The sequence below is a fragment of the Puma concolor genome, chromosome A3 (assembly GCF_028749965.1).
Source record: "Puma concolor isolate L17-30 chromosome A3, mPumCon1.1.hap2, whole genome shotgun sequence".
In the NCBI taxonomy this organism is placed as follows: Eukaryota; Metazoa; Chordata; class Mammalia; order Carnivora; family Felidae; genus Puma; species Puma concolor.
This window is the reverse complement of record NC_141669.1, coordinates 132673464-132691577: the sequence shown is the minus strand read 5'-3', so window position 1 is coordinate 132691577 and position 18114 is coordinate 132673464. Positions and strand designations below refer to the sequence as shown.

Genomic DNA, 18114 nt, shown 5'->3' with positions numbered 1-18114 from the left:
CAGCCCGCCATTCCCCGTGTGTTGTGGGGAAGCCTGGAGTGTCGCCTCTGGTTAGGTTCTGCTTGGAGGTTAACATGCGTCCCTTTAAAACAAGATGCGCCCGCTGAGCGTACTTAGAAATGCCCGTACTGGATCCTGGTGTGGGACTGCATCCTACTGATCTGCCCCCCGGGTTGGTGATCTGCTGACACCTGCTCCCATTCTTTTCCTGACTTCTCTCCCCCCCCCACCCCCCCCACCCCCCCGTCGTCACTGCATCAACCACTAGCCAGTACCCTATTTCTGTGTTGTGGCTGCTCTAAAAGCTGACTTTTGTGGGGTGGAAGGCACCAAAACACACACTCTGATGGGCACCTGGGTGGCCCAGCCGGTTAAGCACCCGACTCCTGGTTTCAGCTCAGGTCATCATCTCACGGTTTGTGAGTTTGAGCCCCGCATCAGGCTCTGCACTGACAGCTCAGAGCCTGCTTGGGATTCTCTCTCTCCCTCTCTCTCTCTCTGCCCCTCCCCCGATTGCGCTCGCTTGAGCTCTCTCTCTCTCTCTCTCTCTCAAAATAAACAACAACAACAACAAAAGAATGGTTTAGAACCCACAATTTGAAGTTTGCAGAATACACTTATGCTTCATCTTATGATCGTTACAACCTGAAAAATAATAAAAGAGGGGCGCCTGGGTGGCGCAGTCGGTTAAGCGTCCGATTTCAGCCAGGTCACGATCTCGCGGTCCGTGAGTTCGAGCCCCGAGTCGGGCTCTGGGCTGATGGCTCAGAGCCTGGAGCCTGTTTCTGATTCTGTGTCTCCCTCTCTCTCTGCCCCTCCCCCGTTCATGCTCTGTCTCTCTCTGTCCCAAAAATAAATAAACGTTTGGAAAAAAAAAATTAAAAAAAAAAGAAAAATAATAAAAGATAGCAAAGTTGGTCTCCTGCATCAACCAACCCTCCTCCGTGTGAATGTAAGACAGCTGAGTGGCATTCCAATGTTACACGATTATTTGCATTCTAACTGAAATTACAGAATACTGGAAAAGTAAACGGGTCATTTCAAGTTAGAAATGTGCCTGGAGTTTTATTATTAACTAGTTTCAGGGGCTCCCGGGTGGCTCAGTTGGTTAAGCGTCCGACTTCGGCTCAGGTCATGATCTCACAGCTCGTGGGTTCGAGCCCCGCGTCGGGCTCTGTGCGGACAGCTCGGAGCCTGGAGCCTGCTTCGGATTCTGTGTCTCCCTCTCTCTCTGCCCCTAACCCACTCGCATTCTGTCGCTGTCTCTCTCAAAAATAAATATAAAAAAAAAAAATTAAAAAAACAACTAATTTCATCTGAATGCTGTGCTATAACTATTACATTTCATTATCACTAATTACTCTAACTTTACTTTGTATAATGCATCTAATATGTGTAAGGACTTTGCTGGACCCAGGGAAAGAGTGATAAACGGAACCTGATGTCTGCTCTTGACCTTACGTTAAATGTAAGTATCAGGTATCTTCCAGGTGCAAAAGAGTGTCCCGAATGCTTTAGCTCAGGAGTCAGTGAACTTATTCTTAAAGGTCAGATAGCACATGTTTTAGTCTTTGAGAGCCATTCAGTCTGTCTCAGCCACCTTCACCAAGTCATGTGAAAGCAGCCATAGATAATCCACAAACGACTGGGCATGACTGTGTTCCAATAAAACTTTATTTATAAAAACAGGCACTTGCCCAGGTTTGCCTCTGGGGGTGGATGGCCGAGACCTGCCTTAGATGTACTTGGTCATTCAGTGGTCACAGCCCACCCTGGAGGGGGAGCAGCAGCATCCCATTTTATTAATGTATTTATTTAGCAGGGTTATTGTAGTTTTATTGCATTTATCACATATACTGTAACAAAGCTTTGAACATAATTAATGAATACTCTATGACCTTCATGTAGATGACTTCTTGGCGTCTTTTAATTTATCAATGTTGTCAGATTGTGGCAAGAGGATAGTTTAAAGGGACTCAAAGTTCTTCCACAGGAGACTGATTAAATACAGTCAGATCTTGGGGCGCCTGGGTGGCGCAGTCGGTTAAGCGTCCGACTTCAGCCAGGTCACGATCTCGCGGTCCGTGGGTTCGAGCCCCGCGTCAGGCTCTGGGCTGATGGCTCAGAGCCTGGAGCCTGTTAACGATTCTGTGTCTCCCTCTCTCTCTGCCCCTCCCCTGTTCATGCTCTGTCTCTCTCTGTCCCAAAAAAAAAAAAAAAAAAAAAAAAATACAGTCAGATCTTAAAATGAAACATTTTGAAAGCTGTTACCAGGCTGTGATAGATAGATCTATGTGAAAAGATCTCCAGTAAGTTTTTTTTTATTTTATTTTTTTAATTTACATCCAAATTAGTTAGCATAGAGTGCAACAATGATTTCAGGAGTAGATTCCTTAATGCCCTTTACCTATTTCGCCCATCCCCCCTCCCACAACCCCTCCAGCAACCCTCAGTTTGTTCCCCGTATTTAAGAGTCTCTTAGGTTTTGTCCCCCGCCCTGTTTTTATATTCTTTTAGCTTCCCTTCCCTTATGTTCATCTCTTCTGTGTTTTCAAGTCCTCATATGAGTGAAGTCATATGATATTTGTCTTTCTCTGACTAATTTCCCATAATACCCTCTAGTTCCATCCGTGTCGTTGCAAATGGCAAGATTTCCTTCTTTTCGATTGCCGAGTAATACTCCATTGTATATATATACTACGTCTTCTTTATTCGTTCGTCCATCGATGGACACTTGGGCTCTTTCCATACGTTGGCTCTTGTCAACAGAGCGTCATCCCATTTTAGAAGGGGAAGCTTAAACTGGATGGAAGGGAAGTCACTTAGCCAGTGACTACCGAAACTGGCATCCGAATGCCTGTTTCCCCTGTTACAGAAACAAGCATCACGCTAACTCTAACATCAGTGGTGCAGACTCTGGAGCCAGAACGGTGGGGTTCGGGTCCTGACTTCTTCACTCACTACTTGTGAGAGCTTGCGCCAAGGGCACGAATCCCCCCGCCTCCTCTCTTCGTCGGTAAGATGGGATCAGCATGGTGTCTCATCTTAGTAAGGTGTAAAGGAGGCAGTGGAGAGGAGCCTGGTGCAAAGTCATTGAACAACTGCTCCCTCTTATGATTACAAGGCAAATGTGGACGAATTATGGGGAGTGGGTGCGGGTGAAAGAAGGGTCGACAGAGAGGCATCCCGCCCAGAGGCAAGTCAGAAGAGAACTGGGAAAGGACAGTGGGGATTGATGCCATAGGCAGGGCATCAATCAATTCCCCAGCCCTGATGTTTCCTTCCCTGCAGGAGGAGTGCCACTAGCGTGACCCCCTGGCCTCTCGCCTCTCGCACCTCTGACCCCAGGCGGGTCGGTCCGTGGTTTAATCCGATGCTGAGTTTGGATGGAGAACTGGTTGGGTTAGCTCCGCCCCCTTTGCTCACGTGGGAGCCAGCCAAGAGCACGTGCTGCCAAAGCTTTTTATTGACAAGCTTCAAGTCAACGTCCTGCCCTTGCGCTGACGTCCTCGGGTGGGCCTGGGCCGCCTGTCTCTGTGGGATGAGCCTGGCCAGCCTGGAGTTCAGTACCAAGAACCTCACCGCTTCATTAGGGCTGGTTTGCTTGGTCTCCATTTGTCTCATCCTTTTTTCCCCCCTCCTTATTTGTCATTTGGGTCAAGCCAGTCCTGCTGAGTCCCTTAGCACTTTGGAGCTCTATAACGATTGTAGGCACTTACCCAACTGAGCCCCCCAGATGCCCCCCCAAAAAGTATCTTTTGCAGCTGGTTTACCCAAACCAAGATGCAATCCAGGCCCCGGGCACGGAATTGGGTTGTTATGTCATTCTGGTCTTTTCCAGTCTAGCTCAGTCCCTTCTTCCTTTCTCCGTGCCTTGTTAAACAGGCCAGGCCAGTTGTCCTGAAAGATGCCTTTTTGGGGGGATGTGTATGACTGTTTACGCATTCTCCAGGATTTTAGATGTTAAAAAAATTAATTCATAAAAAGTGAAACCAGACATACACACACACACACACACACACACACACACACACACACACACACACACGAGATCACTGTGAGAACCCATGGCACCTCTCAGCGAGCCGTATTTAGCTACCAGTGCCCAACCTGCAATGCTGGGGCTGAGTCTCTGCAGCAGGAATCCGAAGCCACTGAGACAGTCCAAGAAGGTGAGCGACAGGAATTGTGTTCTAGAAAAATGGCTTTTGGGGTGCCTGGGTGGCTCGGTTAAGCGTCTGACTTCGGCTCAGGTCACGATCTCACGGTTCGTGGGTTCGAGCCCCGCGTCGGGCTCTGTGCTGACAGCTCGGAGCCTGCAGCCCGCTTCGGATTCTGTGTCTCCCTCCCTCTCTGCCCCTCCTCCGCTCATGCTCTGTCTCTCTGTCTCTCTCGCTCTCGCTCTCAAAAATAAAATAAAAACATAAAAAAATTTTATAGAAAAATGACTTTTGTGGCAAGAAGGGAATAGGAGAGATTGATGGGGACCAAGATGCTGGGTAAGTGACGAGTTAGGAGGCCAACATAGTGCCCCAGCATATCCCGAGGCATAGTGACCCCGAACGCCTGGGTTCAAATCTCCAACTCATCGCTTAGCTCTGTGAGCATGAGAAAGGCACTAGAGCTCTGAGTCTACCTGTGTGAAACGGGAACATAGTAGCACCTGCCTCACAAAGTAGCTCCGGGGACTCAGTTAGCAAATGGCTGTAAAGTACATAGAACAGTTCTCAGCACACAGCAGGGTCCATGGAAGTGTTTGCTGTGATCGTTTTCCCCCAGCTTAACTGAGGTGTAATTGACAAATAAGATGGTAATATATTTAAAATATACAAAGGGATGGTTTGCTGTTGTATACACTGTTAAATGATTACCATAAGCAAGGTGACACCTTCATCACCTCACAGCTACCTTTTATGTGTGTGTGAGAACCCTTAAGATCTGCTCTCTTAGTGAGGCACCTGGGTGGCTCAGTCGGTTAAAGGTCCAACTTCAGCTCAGGTCATGACCTCGAGGTTCATGAGAGTTCAAGAGCCGCAGGGGCTCCACACAGACAGCACGGAGCCTGCTTGGGATTCTCTCTCTCTCTCTCTCTCTCTCTCTCTCTCTCTCAAAATAAATAAACTTTAAAAAATCTACTCTTTCAGTAAATTTCAAGTATAGACAGTAATATGGTATTATTTTTTTTTAATTTTTTTTGAACGTTTATTTATTATTGAGAGACAGAGAGACACAGAATGGGAGCAGGAGAGGGGCAGAGAGAGGAGGAGACACAGAATGCGATGCAGGCTCCAGGCTCCGAGCTGTCAGCGCAGAGCCGGACGCGGGGCTCGAACTCACAAACTGCGAGATCATGGCCTGAGCCGAAGTTGGTCACCCAACTGACTGAGCCACCCAGGCGCCCCAGTAATACGGTATTATTAACTATAGTCACCATGCTGGACTTTACTTCTAACTGTAAGATGTACCCTTTGACCTGCATCTCCTCATTCTGCCCCCGCCCTAAAGACACCCCCGCCCCCCGCCAACCCCTGGTAACCATCATTTTACTCTCTGTTTCTATGGGTTCAGTTAGAAAAAAATTCTCCATGCAAGTGATACCATATAGTAATGAGCTCCCTCTGTCTGGCTTATTTCACTCAGCATAAAACCTTTCAGTTTCATCCATGCTGTTGCAAACGGCAGGATTTCCTGCTTCTGTATGCCTGAATAATATTTCAGAGCATGAACATCCCAGAATATCCCGTTATAATATATAGGGGAAATATATATATATATTCCATGATATATATTCCAATATAATATTTCCATTACGTATCATATATACTTTCCCTTTATCCATTTGTCATCTGGTGGTTACTTAGGTGTTTGCATATCTTGTCTTTCGTGAATAACACTGCCCTGAACACGGGAGTGCAGATATTTATTCCAGACGGTGATCCCATTGCGTTTGGGTGCTGTTGTGATCGTGCCAGACGAACAACTTGCCCACGTCCGTGTGCCTGGTTCGAGAAGCCAGACTTTCTGACTTCCGTTTACTCCTCTTTCCATTCAAGGCTATATATGGAAAATAAAATTACCCAAAGCAAAAAAAAAAAAAAAAAAAAAAAAAAAGATAAAGAAACAAGCTGAATATTTGTATCAACTTAACTCAGTTTCAGCTGTAATCTGGAAAATCAAGATTTTGTCAGATGTATTCAAGTTTCGTAGAAACATTCACTTGTTTTTAAATTTCATCCACCAACTTGAAAAAATGGCAGCATCATGGAAAAAAAAAACACCTCAAGAACTATATTGTTGCCAGATTTATATTTCAGTTATAAATGTAATGGAAATATTTTTGTATTTTTTTCTAATAATAAAAGTAAGGCATGATCATTACAGAAAATGTTTACAGTATGAAGAAAATAAACATCAGAAAATAAACCAGAAAATAAACATCACTCGCACCTTTTCCTCAGCTAAGGACCTGAATGGTGTGAGTGCATAACCTTTCAGTATTTTACGTACACATGAAACTATTCTTTGTTTTATATTGTTCGCTGTTTTCTATGTTTGTGGCAGATGCTGTTGGCTGTTTACACAACACAGCAACTATTCTGTTCTTTCTTGTTCACAGAACCACGACTGTGTCTGGGTGTTTTTCTTCAGAGTGAAGGCTGGACCCACCCTTGTCCCAGAAGGTAAAGTTTGATTCCTCTAACACGCAAATCTGGATGTCCCATTATCCTTGCCAGTGATCAGTTTAGAATAACATTTCTCAACCTCAGGACTTTCGACATTTGGGGCTGGATCATTCTGTTGTAGGGCTGCCCTGTGCTTGTAGGATGTTTGGCCTCTACCCTCTAGATGGGGTACGCCACCCTCCGCCCCCATCCACCCTAGCTGGGACAACAGAACATGTCTCCAGACATTGCAAACATCCTCTGGAGAGCAAAAACCCATCTGACCGACCACCAGTAGCTTAGAAATAAGTAGGTGATGCAATCCTGGTCAATGAGCCATGTTGTGACATATCTATGTTACTCTTCTTAATGACTTCGTAGTATTCCATAGTGAAAACAGACCGTCATTTATATAACCATTTATGTAACCACTAATGATGGCCATTTCCTTCTTGGCTGTCTGCTGTTCTGGTTGGTCAACGATACGACTTTCTATATTTGCACACTTGTGGAAAGGAATTTATAGAATAAACGCCTGGAAGTGGAATTTGTGAGTTGGAGACTGTACGCAAATTGACATTTCAATAGATGTCACCAATATGTTCCAAAATGTTCCAAAAAGTCAGTGCTGGTTTACCCATTAAGTGAGTACTTATTTCCATAGACCTTCACTAACTCAGAGAGAAAATTCGTTAAAAAAAATTTTTGTTTGAGGGGCACCTGGGTGGCTCAGTCGGTGGAGCGTCTGACTTCGGCTCAGGTCGTGATCTCGCGGTTCGTGGGTTCGAGCCCAGCGTCGGGCTCTGTGCTGACGGCTCGGAGCCTGGAGCCTGCTTCGGATTCTGTGTCTCCTTGTCTCTCTCTGCCCCTCCCCTGCTCACACTCTGTCAACCTGTCTCTCAAAAAATAAATAAACATTTAAAAAATTTAAAAAAAAATTTTTTTTTTGCATTTCAAATATATTAAAAAATGGTTATTGGAGACCGATTTTCTTAGTGAGGGAATAATATTGCATTGAGGTACCAAAATTTATTTATATTCCCCTAGTATGAGCATTCAGTTGATTTTTATTTTATATTGAAGGTTTTTTTTTAAATATAAAGGTTTTTCATAATTGTGACAATTCACTGACAGACTTTTTAAAAATAATTTTTTTAAAATCTGTCTTCTGTCACTGGTTTTATGATTATTTAATCTATGTTTCTATAAAATGACATTTCTCTGGAGAAGACTTCTCCATTAGACACAGCAGGCCCACAAAATAGTTTTGGGGTCTTTTTTGTTTTGTTTTGTTTTTTATTTTTTTAAGTAATCTCTCTGCCCACGTTTGAGGCTCAAACTCAGGACCCAGAGATCAAGAGTCACAGGTTCCACAAACGGAGCCAGCCAAGGTGTCCTAGTTTTAGTATCTATTACAATCAGAAGTATCTATTTAAAATCTATTAAAATCATGACCTTTTAGATTGAAGAAAAAATGTTAATACTTAAAATTAATATATTTGTTTTTCTACCAATGCAGTTATACAATATAGTTTATTTTATTTTATTTTTTTATAAAGGAAAGAACCATGGAAGTCATATTACAGCCCTACCTAATTTTAGCACGTTTGTTCAAAACACATGGATCAAATCAAACACATAGTCACTTCCATGTGGAATAAGAATTAAAGCAGCAACTTGAATCTCAGAGTGTAAAATATTTAGATAATTTTCCATCAACGGTGATCTATTTGCTTAATTTTTTTGTTTATGTTTATTTATTTTTGAGAGAGAGTGGGGGAGGGACGGAGAGAGGGGGAGACACAGAATCTGAACCAGGCTCCAGGTTCCGAGCCATCAGTACAGAGCCCGACGCGGGGGCTCGAACTCACAAACGGCGAGATGGTGACCTGAGCCGAAGTCGGACGCTTAACTGACTGAGCCACCCAGGTGCCCCTATTTACTTTATTTTTTAATAGATGTGTTTCATTTTTTACAACTCTGGACTTATTCTGGGCATTTCTGGTTTTATTCATTTATTCGCCCAACAAATTTAGGTACAAAATTAGAAGAGAGTAACCTGAGGGGTGCCTGGCTTGCTCAGTCCAAGGAGCATGCACTCTTGATCTCGGGGTTGTGAGTCCCAGCCCCATGTTGGGTGTAGAGATTACTTAAATAAATTTGAAAAAAAAAAAAAAAAAAAAAAACCCTTAAAAAAAAGTATTAAAAAAAAAGAGAGAGAGAGTAGAGAGTAGCCTAAGAAGGACCTTGGAGGCAGATGAATGGATGTGGATAATTAACAAATCACAAAGTTGCAGGTTTCTCTTAAAACTTAAAAATGGAGTTCCCAGCATCAATTTTTTTTTTTTTAATTTTTTTTTTGTTTGTTTAAATATATTTGGAGAAAGGAACCAGAGAACAGGAACAGAGCTGGTGGGAAAAGGCTACACCAGGCGCAGAGCAGTTCTGAGGGCAAAGGCTAAGCTGAGAAGGCTCTGATGCCCCCATAGCTGCTCTGTGCAGGTGACACAGTTAAATGACCTACCTTCTTCCCTGGTATTAGAACACTTTCGGTTACAGTATTGTGGTGAATCATTTCCTTCCAAGGCTCAGGGTGATCTATCACACGGGTGCCTTGTGTAGATTTTAACAATATGAGTAAAAAAGTTTCCTCATTCCAGAAATACAAAACAAATTACATAAGAGATGTGTCCTCTAAAAAAAAAAAAAAATCCACATACAAGTGTAATAACTGGGAAGGAAAATTAATGCATGGGAAGACACATCTGTAAAAAGAAAAAGTAATAAAAATGCTTGTCGAAAAAATGAGTTTTCTCTCCCCTTGTCTAATTTATAAGAGTGAAATTCTTTTCTTGCAGGCAGGAACTGGGCTGGGGGCGGGTGGGGGAGGGAGTCTGGGTGGATTTGCCTTTTCTGAGCCGTGCAGGATTTCACTAGGGACCCAGTGAATAAGGAAAGGTGATGGTTTAGAAACACTGGCCCTGGTGTATTACTGCATGAATTTTTGGTGCGAAATCAATACCTTGGTTGTCCTTGAAAACCCTATAGGTCTGTTTTTAATAGCTGGCTACATGGCTGAAATTACACTGATTACTTAGCAAAGCCTCACCTTTGATCCACTGATCTAGTTAGGGACGTGTGACAGAAGAGAGATCATTAACAAATTAAAAGAAGGAAGGGAAAGCTACAAGTTACAGAAATACAGGAAGTCTGAGGTTTGTCCGTTGTTGAAACATTTCATACCGTCTTTTAAGAGTCACAGCTCTCTGTGGGCTTTCTTTGGATGACAAAGTACTGAGAACAACAACAACAAAAGCAAACTCGCATACAGTTCAAACTCCAGAACAGTGGATCAATATTCCAAATTAAGGAATGGCGGCCGACATTGTTTTCCACCTCATTCTCTCAAGAGCTAGCTATGCCTTAAAAGGTTTCTATTTCCCATCTGTATGACAGTAACACCAAGGTTTGCTCTCATTAAAAAGTGCGCCCTTTAAAGTTTTATTTGTGATAATTAATAGACCTTACTGTTTAGAGTGGTTGTGGGTATACGGAAAAATAGAGCAGAAAGTCCAGAAGGTTGCCATATGCAACCCACCCCTCCCCTGCGTAATTTCCTCTTTATTAACCTCTTGCATTCGTGTGGCACATTTGATACAACTGATGGACCGATACTGATACCTGATTATTAACTAACATCCATTGATTACATTAAGGTTCACCCTTTATGTTGTAGTTCTATAGATTTTGAAAAATGCATAATGGTATATACCCACCATACACCATCATCCAGAACAGGTTCACTGCCCTTAAAAATCCTCCCTTTGTGTTTTGCTAGCATCCATTCTGAATTCTGTACTTTTTTCTTTTCTTACAAACAGAAGTCTCACATATTTGTTACTGAACAAACCTACTAGTGCAGAAGCATAGTAACAGAGAAAAATCATTTCCCTGATAAAATATGTCTATTGTTCAGGTAGCAGTCATGTTTACAGAATGATAGGATACAAGCATGTGACTTTCATGCGGCATAAATATGTGTCTCATCTCATGTGTGATGTCTTACAGACCCAGCCTGGTACTTCTCCAATGCCTCCTCTTGGAGTTGTACTTTTATTTTATTTCATTTCATTTCATTTCATTTCATTTCATTTCATTTCATTTCATTTCATTTCATTTCATTTCATTTCATTGTTTTCTTTAAATATTTTTAATGTTTTATTTATTTTTAAGACAGAGAGAGACAGAGCATGAGCAGGGGAGGGGCAGAGAGAGAGGGAGACACAGAATCTGAAGCAGGCTCCAGGCTCTGAGCTGTCAGCCCAGAGCCCGACACGGGGCTCGAACTCGTGAACTGTGAGATCATGACCTGGGCTAAAGTCAGACACTCGGGCAATTGAGCCACCCGGGCGCCCCTATTTTATTATTTTTTAAAATGTGTGCTCATCTTTGAGAAACACAGACAAGACAGAGTGCAAGCGGGGGAGGGGCGGAGAGAGACGGAGATGAAGAAGCCAAAGCAGGCTCCAGGCTCTGAGCTGCCAGCACAGAGCCCGATGCGGGGCTCAAACTCACAAACTGCGAGATCATGACCTGAGCCGAAGTCAGGCGCTTAACTGACTGAGCCACCCAGGAGCCTCTGTACTTGTACTTGATTTTATTACTAGTTTTCATCTGAATCCACTGGGGAATGGGACAATTCTGGTTTTGTTTCCTGGCCAGGAATAGCTTGATCCTAAAAGTCTTGTGAGAAGATCTGGCAAGGGGCACCTGGGTGGCTCAGTGGGTTGAGCGTCTGACTTTTGATTTCGGCTCAGGTCATGATATCTGGGGTTGGGGGATCGAGCCCCACACTGGGCTCTGCGCTGAGTCTGGAGCCTGCATAAGATTCTCTCTCTCCCTTCCTCTGCGCCTCTCCCCCACTCACATTCTCTCTCTAAAATTAAAAATTAGAAGAAAAAAAAAAAGGTAAAGAAAAAGACATAGCGAGTAACAATTAACCACTCCCACCACCATGGCGGAGAAAAGGCTAAATTCTGTACTTTCAACGTAATTGCCATTCCCCTCCCCCCTTTTTTCCTTCTCCAAGGGACTTTTATTTTAGGAATAGATGACAGCTGATTCTCCTTTCTGGCAGAGACCCACAGAACGCCACTTTGTTTGGCTGCAACTCACATATCTCTGGAAGATCTCCTCTCCTGGTGTATTTTTGCCCAGACAGGAAAATACCAAAACTTGCTTTGCCAAATACCCAAGAGGAAGCCCCTTTCCTCCAAATGACAGAGCGAACAAGCCAGAAACTGGAAGGGGTGTGTCCAACGAGCATCTGCCCCTCACCGGGTTTTATAGTTGCACATCCTGATTATATATTTTTTGTAATTTATCATTTTTTTTTTAGCAATTTTCTAAGTAACCTCAACACCCCACATGGGGCTTGAACATGTGACCCCGAAATCAGGAGTCACGTGCCCCCCTGACGGAGCCAGCCAGGTGCCCCTGATTATCTTACTAAGCTGCAAGGACACAAAATTGTTTGTTGCTATCTCTGAAGATGTGACATCTTGCTCCCGATCCCCTTCGTTGTCGCATGCCTGTCTAGTGTTGAGCTCCTAAGCCTACGGTTGTGACCAAAGACGTGTCAACTGAGGGTGTAGATGCTAGAGGGGTTAGATAGTCTTTGGTTAGACAATGCAGGCTATGAACAGTAGAAAACTAGGGGCGCCTCGGGGGTTCGGTCGGTTAAGCATCTGATTCTTGATTTTGGCCCAGGTCACGATCTCATGGTCCGTGGGATTGAGCCCCGTGTTGGGCTCTGCACCGACAGCATGGACGGTGCTTGGGATTCTGTCTCTCCCTCTGCCTCTTCCCTTCCCCCGCTCGCTCTCTCTCAAAAATAAGTAAACATTAAAAAAAAAAAAAAGAATTCCACTAGCTAGGGGCGCCTGGCTGGCTCAGTCAGTGGCGCATGATCTTGGGGTTGTGAGTTCAAGCCCCATGTTGGGTGTAGAGATTACTTAGAAAATTAAAAATCTTAAAAGGAAAAAAGAATCCCACTAGATACATCCCAGCAATTCTATCACTTTCCTGGTTCAACCCCTCATCACGTCTTGCATAGCTTCTCGGAGAGCTCTGCTCTCAGAGCTGGATTCATTGTTTCTATTCTCCCCCACCCCCTTTCAGTCTGTTCTTAAAATAGGGAAATCTGTTAAAAGAAGCCAGACCGGAACACCTCTCACCACACAACCGCGCTGGCTCCCGTCTTGCTCAGGCTTGGACCCCAGTCCTTATGATGGACTGACTGCGTGGCATCTGGTCCCCCGTGCTTTCTGCCCTCGTCCGCTCTGCTCCCATCACCCCAGGTCCTCGTCTTGCCAGGAATACACCGGGCACGGTCCCTCCTCAGGCCTTCGAATGTACTGTGTCACCTGCTCCTATAGTCAGAGTAAACATGTTAGGCATTTGGGCCACGTGGTCGCTGGGGCAATAATTAACCCTTCCGTTGCCATGCCAAAGCAACCGCAGACCGCAAACAACGAGCGGCGCTGTGTGCCAATAAAACTTTATTTATGGACGCTGAAAGGGGCTGTCCTGTGATTTTCATGTGTCACGAGATTTTGTCCTCTTTAAAAATGGTTTTATTCCAACAGGCTGGAAATGGAAAAAGCATGCTTATTAGGCAGTGGGCTGGATGGGAGCCCTCGGTCCCTCGTGCGTCAACCCCTGCTTTAGGGAGAACTTCCCCGGCCGTCTGCCCAGACGTCGTACGCACGCGCGCACATGCACACGTCCACACGCTCCCCATTTTTCCTATCCCGTCTTAATAGCGTGTCACAAGTGGACGCCCCACACGAAGCCGGAAGCTGGGTGGCAACTAGTCTCAAGCATGGTCTCCAAGGTGCCTTTTCGGAGCAGACGCTCGGGGCAGGCGTCAGGCTTTATGCTTCGAACGTGCCAGACATAGACTGCTTTCCAGCTGAGAGCAGGGGTGAGCGTGGGGGAGACGACAGGTTTGCGGAGGACGGTGTCGTGTGGTTGGGCAGGGATGCGGTTCGGTTCCCAGACCTGGGTCTGCCTCGGAATAACCTGACGGGATTTTCCAGAAACGGAGTCTCTCAGGCTGCACGCCACACTGCCCAACATCAGAATCCCTCGAGAGTCAGGCAGTTGGAGAGATTAAATCCAGACCGCACCAGATACTGACTACGTGACCTTGGACAAGGTACTTAATGTTTCTGAGTGTTTACTGCAAAGCAGAGATCATAATGACCTCATAGAATTGTCACGAGGGTTCCATGAGCTAATGTAAGTGAATCGCGGCGCACAGTGCTTGGCACATTGTTTTTGCGGTAAATAGCAGGTATTGCTTACTTTTCATTAGAAAGACATGCGCACTGTGGAATAAGTAATGACATAGAGATCAGCAAGAATCAGGCAAAAAATAAGGTCATTCTAGTTCCCCAAAATAACTACTGATAACGTTCTGGTGTACGTCCTTCCAGATTTTGATCTCTGTGTGCTTTTTTTTTTTTTTTTTTTTTTTTTCTAACACACTACCTACAATTGGGTTGCCCTGTCATCTTATTCCACCCCAAGGAATCAACTCTGAATTGGATCAAGGTGGTAAGTCTAACTGTTGATTTATGGGGAACACAGAAGACAGAGAAGCATGTTGACTGACCATGAGGGGTTGCCATCAGCAGAGTTTAAATTTTTTTCTGTTGATTTATTTTTGAGGGGGGGGGGGCAGGTGTGAGTGGGGGAGGTGCGGAGAAAGAGGGAGACACGGAATCCGAAGCGGGCTCCAGGCTCCGAGCTGTCAGCACAGAGCCCGACGCGGGGCTCGAACCCACGGACCGGGAGACCGTGACCTGAGCCGAAGTCAGATGCTTCACGGACTGAGCCACCCAGGCACCCCTCCATCGGCAGAGTTTAAAATGTGTGGCTCTCTACATGACAAACACCCTCAGCTTCTTCAACAAATAAGTTGCAAGGAAAAAGGGGGTCGGGCATCCTCTAGAGCGGTGCTATTCCACTGGAGCAGAACTTCCGGCAACGATGGAAATATTCTCTGTCTGCACCGTCCCGTGTGGTAGGTGCTATTCCACAGCATAAGCGGCCGTTGAACCCTTCAAATGTGGCTTGTGTGGCTGACTGAATTTTTTATTTAATTAAAATAAGTTTATTTAAATAGCCACATGTGGCCAGTGGCTACGGTGCTGAGCTGTGCAGCCAGATTAAAAGGTACTTAGAGGCATGCCGTCCGACCACACTGGAAAGACCTTTTCGGTTCCTCCCATCCAGGTACTAACCAGGCCCAATCCTGCTTAGCTTCCGAGAGTGGGCAAGAGCGGGCACCTTCAGGGTGGTATGGCCCTAGACAAGACCTTGATGGTTTCTCAAACGGATGAACTTAAAAAAACAAAACAAAACAAAACCAAAAAAACTGTGAGACAATGAAGGAAATTTATTTTATTTTATTTTATTATTTTTTTTATTTTTATATATTTTTTTTAAAAATTTTTTTTTCAACGTTTTTTATTTATTTTTGGGACAGAGAGAGAGACAGAGCATGAACGGGGGAGGGGCAGAGAGAGAGGGAGACACAGAATCGGAAACAGGCTCCAGGCTCTGAGCCATCAGCCCAGAGCCTGACGCGGGGCTCGAACTCACGGACCGCGAGATCGTGACCTGAGCTGAAGTCGGACGCTTAACCGACTGCGCCACCCAGGCGCCCCTATTTTTATATTTTTTGAGACAGTAAGGGAAATTCAAACACTGGCAAAAAACCTTCTATCACATTAAAAACGTTTTGATGGGGCACCTGCGTGGCTCGGTCAATAGATAACACAAGGGTTCATGAGTTGATAGTTGCGGAAACTGTAGAACGGGTAGATGGAAAGTCACTAGTCCCTCCTCTCTCTTTTGCTTGAAATTGTACATATATAAGAAAACCTTTGTAAAAATTATGCAGTCATCTGGCTTTATGCATTTGTCTTTCTTCCTCAGGGAGTTGCATCATTAGCGAACGCGGCCATTTATAAATGGAGAGCCGTCGATTCTAAAGGTATTATTAGAGTTTGAAGAGGAACATGAAGCAGTGCTTTTATAAAAATCACAGCCAGGCCCAATGTGACCGGCTTCCTTTGAGAGGGCTGAGATCATTCCAGTTCTCTGGAGTATCACGTGCCAAACTCAACTGGCCAGGCCGCCAGGACAGAGACCACAGTGGCCCCAATATCTGTCTCCCCTTCTCTGTCAGTAATAAAATCCCAACTTTTAGCTGGCACATGGCCACCCAGATAAAAGAATGTTTCCTAAGCTTCCTTTGCTCTTGGGGGTAGCTACGAGACTATATTCTAACCAATGGTCTGTAAGGGGGAGTGGTATAGAGGACTTCCTGGAATTGTCTTTAAGGGAACATGTCTCTTTTTCTGACCTCCCTGCATTCTTTCTGCTTACTGGAATGTGGTCTGATGGCTGGAGCTTGAGCAGCAAGGGTGGGTCCTGAGGCTGGAGCCACATGAAAGGCTGGCTAAGCAAGAAAATAGAAGGGGACGGGTTCTGACATGATGGAGTGTCACACAATGTTAGACGCAAATCTATGGAGAAAAATAAACTCTTACCTTGTTTTTCTCTTATTTACAACTGATTCTGATCCTAATTAATATCGTCGCTAAATTTTATTTTTATCAATTCCCTAATATTTATTGAATATTTACTCTGTGGGTTGGATCATGCTAATTGCTTTGAGAGAAGCAAGGTAAAAGTCATCGAATCAGCACATAAAGGATTTTTCCATTTTACTGAAAGATACACGAATATAAGATTAGTAAGATGTGATTAAATAATAAAACTAACTAGCATGTATTGAGTACTTATTATGTACCAGACGTTGTCCTAACTATTTTACACATATTAACTAAGATAGTCCTCACAGAAAGATCGAGGGTTATTTACAGGTGAGTGTGAGTAAATAGAAGCGGCACAGAGAGGTTAAGCAACTTGTCCAAGGTCACACAGCTCATAAGCTGTGAAGACAGGACAGAGAGACAATATTGATTAGGAAAGTTTCAGAAGGAGAGATAAAGCTAGGGTGGGCTGTCACACCCTTGTGAAAAAGAGACAAGGTCCCGATTCATTCAACAAATATTTATTGAATGCTTGTTGTGGGTCAGGCACCTTTCAGGCTGAGAATGGAACAAGCATGGAGCCTAAATTCCAGTGGATATGAAAAATGCTCCTTCCTACCTCAGGACCTTTGCACATTCTGTTCCCTCTCCTTAGAAACCTCTTCTTTTTCTGACCTCCCCTGCTCATTCCTCCCTACACTGCCTGTAGCGTAGCTGGTTTCTCTTCTCCCTGAAGATATCAGCTCCATGGTCCCTTCTACCTGGGAGCCTTCTCCACCCCCCGGCACCTCCAGGATCAGATCCCTTGTATATATATTCCCATAGCACCAGGGCTAAACCATAGCAGTTAGGGACCCACAGTATTATTTAGCCTTTGTGAATCCCTTCCTCCAAAAAAAGGATATTAAAAATTCTATTTTGCCATGGCATTGGCCTCAAGATGCATATAACCCCGGCTGGACCATTATTATATAGTCATTATTGTCAGATTCATTTTTCTTCTGGCTTTGGGAGAAATTAAAATAAAAAAATTTTTGTGGGCCCTGAAAAGTACCACAGGGCCCAAGTACTGACCCTTATTCCTCGGGGAGAAGCCGGCCGCCACAGTGCCGTGTAATTTTCCTGATCACTTATTCCGACTGTAGTTAAAGACTTCCTGCAGGGTGCGGCTCAGGACTCCTGCATCTAACTCCCCTGGGGTAACACTCAGAATGCGAGTGACCCCTAGTCTCCCAGGGAGGGCGTGGCCAATATGCATCCTTAATCAAGCTGGTAGTAATCCAAATGATTACAAATGGTTGGGTTCCACTAGACTTCGCCTGTTTAACGTCTGTCGACCCAGCTAAATAGAACTTTGCCTCTGGCCAGGACCTTTTTGCGCGTGCAAGTTTGCATTTCTGCACCAACCCGGATTCTGGCACACCGTAGGCGCGCGATACATTTTCAGTGAAGAAGAAAAACAAAAACAAAGGGAAGGTGCCAGGCCACAGTTTGCAAGACTTCCATTTTGTCGTGGCTGTAAGAAAGTAAGTATGGTTTCAAGGACCTGTGAGTCTTTTTTTTATGTGTAGTTATTTATTATCATCATTATTTTTGAGAGAGAGAGAGAGAGCATGCTCGCAAGCTGTGGGAGGGGGGGTGAGGGGCAGAGAGAGAGGGAGACAGAGGATCCGAAGTGGGCTCTGTGCTGACAGCGGTAAACCCGATGTGGGGCTGGAACTCACGAACCCTTGAGCTCATGACCTGAGCGGAAGTTGGATGTTTAGGTGACTGAGCTGCCCAGGAGCCCCCAAGGACTGAGTCTTAAAGGACTCAATAGACCG

At 44.7% G+C, this 18114-nt stretch overlaps 1 long non-coding RNA gene across 1 annotated transcript; it reads left to right on the top strand.

Annotated features, from left to right (window-relative positions):
* The first annotated feature begins 13999 nt into the window (after nucleotides 1-13999).
* Nucleotides 14000-17812, top strand: LOC147582817 (uncharacterized). Its single transcript, XR_015248791.1, has 3 exons — nucleotides 14000-14282; nucleotides 15669-15726; nucleotides 17660-17812. It is a non-coding gene; the product is annotated as an uncharacterized LOC147582817 (long non-coding RNA).
* The last annotated feature ends 302 nt before the right edge of the window (nucleotides 17813-18114 follow it).